The 3,948-nt window shown below is 39.5% G+C and overlaps 1 pseudogene; it reads right to left on the reverse strand.

The window, feature by feature from the left end:
* Window positions 1-886: 886 nt before the first annotated feature.
* LOC128585438 (40S ribosomal protein S11-like) lies at window positions 887-1,379 on the reverse strand (annotated as a pseudogene).
* Window positions 1,380-3,948: the final 2,569 nt, after the last annotated feature.

Below are 3,948 nucleotides of genomic sequence, written 5' to 3' on the forward strand. Positions count from 1 at the left end.
GATATTTAAAAAGAAGTTAATCCACCCATGGTTCAGCTCACCACAAGAGCATTAGGGCCTCAAAGGAACAGAGAGGTCAACTGCCAGAAGATTTTACTCACAGAACCAAAGCTAGCATTTAAACAGATGCCTTAGGAAAGTATTTCTGATATTCGCTTCACCCCTTATGAGGAGTAATCACTAAGTCTTGGTCAGCTAATGCCGGCAGCAATAGTTCTTGGCCACAAATAGGGCCAACGTGGGGGTGCAGGCTGGTGTAGGCTTGGTGGCCCACCAGCCTTGAGAAGATTACAAAGCCAGGTGAGATTGACAGGTGTTCTGAAGAGACACAGGACTGACAATTAGGAGACAGTAATTCTGGCTTTCACTCTTATTTGCGATAAGATTCTAGAAATGTCACTTAACCTCACTGAGTTTCATTTCATCTCTCAAATAAGAATCTTATGTTATCTCCAAGATTTCCTGCAGATCATTTTATGCTTTTAAGTTTATGTTCAACGGAATGGAACTGGGAGAGAGTTCAGAGACAAAGCAGGACTATACTGAAGTCCCGAATCGCATTACACCAAAGAACGGGGACAAACATAGAAGTCCCATTATTCCAGGCCAAGAGGTCAAGGCAAAGAGCAAGCACAACTCAAGCAAAAGCCAGGACAGCAGTACAAGACACCAGTGATAAGAAGGATCTGAGCCACCTTCACTACATTTTAATCTCAGACTTTCTTCCTCAAGAAACTGAGGGACTTTACCTAACAATTGCAATCAGTGTAACCTGGCTTATTGTACCCTCAATGAATCCCCAACAATAAAAAAAAAAAAGAAAGAAAAGAAAAGAAACGGAAAACTAATCCTTTTTTGTTTCTAGCCTGTGAATGAGAAAATCACTTTATTTCATTTGGGAGCGTGGGCACATGTCCAGTCTCGGAACTTCTGAAGCTGCCTTGGTGACTCTGAGCACGTTGGAGGGCACTGTCTCGCCCAGGGGCTGGCACTCACCCGCTGTGACAATGTTGCCACACTGGACACTCCTGAAGCTGGGACACAGGTGCACAGACATGTTCTTGTGGCGCTTCTCAAAGTGATTGTGCTTGCAGATGTAGTGGAGATGTCTCCGTGGATGACAATGGTCCTCTGCATCTTCATCTTGGTCATGGTGCCAGATGAGATCCACCCTCAGATACAGACGTTCCCAGGGAAGGAGCATTTCCTGTCAATGTCAGTGTCCTCGGTGGTCTCTTTGGGAGTCTGGATACCCGGACTGATGTTCTTGTGGTAACAAGGGAGCTCCTTCTTGCCAGCTTCTCCCAGCTGGATCCTCTTCTTGTTTTCAAAGACTGTCTGCTGTTTTGGTAGCCTCGCTCAGTCTGAATGTCCGCCATCTTTCTGGCCATCTGAAAAAAAAAACTGAAAACTAATCCTTATCAAGGATAGCCTGAGAACGCAGGTGGGCGGGATTAATACACTTGGTTAGAATGAGAGGAATTGCAAAAGAAAACCTTCTGACCAACTCTTTCCTATAGACACATCACTTTTATAGTCTCTAAATACATTTTTGACGAGCATTTCCTGGCACTTAGTCTTGGTATCAGTTTTCTTAGAAACCCCCATATTCTTAAAAGAGCAGAACTAAAGAAATCAATAAATCACAGAGACATTTTAATAACATCCTTCTAAGAAAAGAATTTGGGTTCTTAGGTTTTTCCCTAAGGGAGATTGGTTTAACTGATGCGCAGTAATAATGGTTTGATTTAAGAATAATTTTTTTAAATTTTCATTATATTGTATTTCAAATCGGTTTTCCTAATATCTACCACCCTCACTTGCCTAGCTTTAAATAACATAGCCCAGCCAAGTGATTTTTAAAAAGTGGTTTTATTTATTTTACAATTGTGAAGAAGATAGGGTGGTAATTTGGGAGTTTCTTCAAGTCGGTAAGTAGTATGATGCTAAATGAGCCTTCAATATTAAGTAGAATGGTTCTTTTACCTATAGGAAGAAATATATATGTGTATATATATGTATATACATCAGCCTATATTTATATACTATATATAAAATATTAATACATGGTATATATTACATATGTATGCATATAAATCAGCTCATATGCTTTGATGTTTAACCTGCACAAAGGAAGGAATTCTTGGTTCATGGCTCCAGTTCATAGATAAACATGTACAACAATGACCTGTATAGGGTAGATTTTGGCAAGGAATAACTCAACAACTCAAATACTCCAATACTAATAAAGTATAGATTGGTTAAACTACTATTCAGCCTTATAGCAAATACTATAAAGCTGTTAAAAATAGAGAGGTGTGCCAAGTGCACTAACTCACACCTATATTCTCAGCACATCCAGAGGCCAAGGCAGGAGGATCACTTGAGGCCAGGAATTCAAGTTCAGCATGGGCAACATAGCCAGACCCCATTCTTACAAAAATTGAATAATTTACTAACTGTGATGGCTCACATCTATAGTCCTGGCTACTCTTAGAGGCTGAAGTATAAGGATTACTTGAGTGCAGGCTGCAATGAGCTATGATAGCAACACTGTACTCCAGCCTGTGTGACAGAGAGAGACCCTCTTTTCTCTCTCTCTCTCTCTCTATATATATACATATATATATATATATATGCACATATGTGTGTGTGTGTATAAACACACACTACACAGAAGTGTTTCAAGGTCAATTAATATCTGTTGCCTTGTTGCAGACACTATGGGCTCCTCAAATCATAAGCCATTGGTGTTTTTGTTGCTCTTAATGTATAAGAGAAAGAAGGACACAGAGATAGAGAGAGGCAAAGGTGGATTTATATGTATGGACATGAAAAGACAATCAAAATCTCTCATTAAATGATGAAGGTATTGCTGATAGTGCTGTGTCCACGTTCCCATGTACACAGTATAGATAGAGAAGAAAGTTGGAAGCATATGCATCATACCATTGTTAATGGTGCTCTCTGGGGCTAGGTCTTTGATTTTCTCTATTTTGTATTTTCTTTTATGTACAAATTGAATGCAACTTTATATTATTATTACAATCACAAAAAGTTAGTGGAAAAATAAAATGCAAGGAAGCTGTCCTTAGATCCAAGTTTGGACAATTAAATTCGTGAACTCATCCTAGAAAAAGTGCTGCATACCTCAGTGCTGAATATCACTATGTTCATCTTCAATGTCCTCCCCTTGGGAAGCTATGCACTGATGCCAGTGCCTATTCCATCCTTCACAGCAATTTTGGAAGTCTTTTCCTGGAACGGCCATCAAAGCTGTCATATTACTTTTGATGTCCTGAATGTCATCAAAATGTCTTCCTTTCAATATTTCCTTTATCTTCAATAAAGAAAAAGGTCACTATAGGCCAGATCAAGTAAGTAGAGAGGATGTCCAATATAGTCATTTGATTACTGGCTAAAAACTCCCTTACAGATAGTGCCATGTGAGCTGGTACATTGTCGTGATGCAAGAATCACACCTTTCTCATGCCAAGATTTTCAGTTAAGCTTTTCCTAGCTGTTTCTCTATTGATATTTACTTGGCCTGCTATGCTTCTTATAATCATCCAAAGACTTTGAAACACAGTTGGGTACATTTTTCAATGTTTTTGTCAGTTCTGCTCATTACTGGCCACCCTGACCTCTCTTCATCAGGGGAAACTTCTCTTCCCTCAGAAAAATGTTTAATCCGATTGTACAGTGCCATTTTCTTTGTGGAATTATTTCCATAAACTTGGACTAAAATGTCCTTGATTTCACTTCCACTTCTGCCAAGTTTAACAGGAAATTTACTGTTTGTGCATTGCCCTAATTTGAGCTCTGACACTCTTGCAATGGCACTTGAAACATGGAACAACAATAACGGACACCACTCAGCAAGATGCTGCCACATGTCGACATGAACACAGCTGTGAAACTCTGATATACCAAGGTTATGAAACCCTA

Source organism: Nycticebus coucang, chromosome 5 (genome assembly GCF_027406575.1).
Source record: "Nycticebus coucang isolate mNycCou1 chromosome 5, mNycCou1.pri, whole genome shotgun sequence".
NCBI lineage: Eukaryota > Metazoa > Chordata > Mammalia > Primates > Lorisidae > Nycticebus > Nycticebus coucang.